This window comes from Meleagris gallopavo, chromosome 9, assembly GCF_000146605.3.
Source record: "Meleagris gallopavo isolate NT-WF06-2002-E0010 breed Aviagen turkey brand Nicholas breeding stock chromosome 9, Turkey_5.1, whole genome shotgun sequence".
NCBI classification, from domain to species: Eukaryota; Metazoa; Chordata; class Aves; order Galliformes; family Phasianidae; genus Meleagris; species Meleagris gallopavo.
The window spans coordinates 12,778,443-12,778,967 of NC_015019.2; positions in this window are offsets into that span (position 1 = coordinate 12,778,443).

Below are 525 nucleotides of genomic sequence, written 5' to 3' on the forward strand. Positions count from 1 at the left end.
TCTGGCTCTTTGAGATTTCCTTTATGTTGCGTCTTTTCGCTGAAGTAACGTAAGAAGACATAAATGGCCTGTATTAGCAATTCCAGCTGTTCCTTTCACTGGAGGATACCGGAGAGGTCCCAAAATACAGTATAGTTTCCTGCAGAGTTCACATTGTCCCTCAGGGTGCGGCTGGCCTTCTGACAGCAATCCTTGTATTTCCCCTTGGATCCTTTTCCCACATGTGCTGCTAGTTTTGTCACTCTCTGAGCAAGCTGTGCCTCTCTGAGGGCTGACAAACGCTGTGTGTTTCTGCTATACCTAAATTGTCAGACACACTCCCGGAGGCAGTCAGTAGCTCAGCACTGACGTTTATTGAAATAGAGGATTTCAGGTGCAAGTCTTTGCTAATTAAAATGGCGGGGGTAGTTTAGCGCTACGTGCGGCCCTCATAAACAGCGAAGTCACTGAAACGCGATTTCCGTGCGTTACGAAGCGGCACACGGCTGAACCGGCCGCCCTCCTCGCTGCCGGCTTACCAGGGCG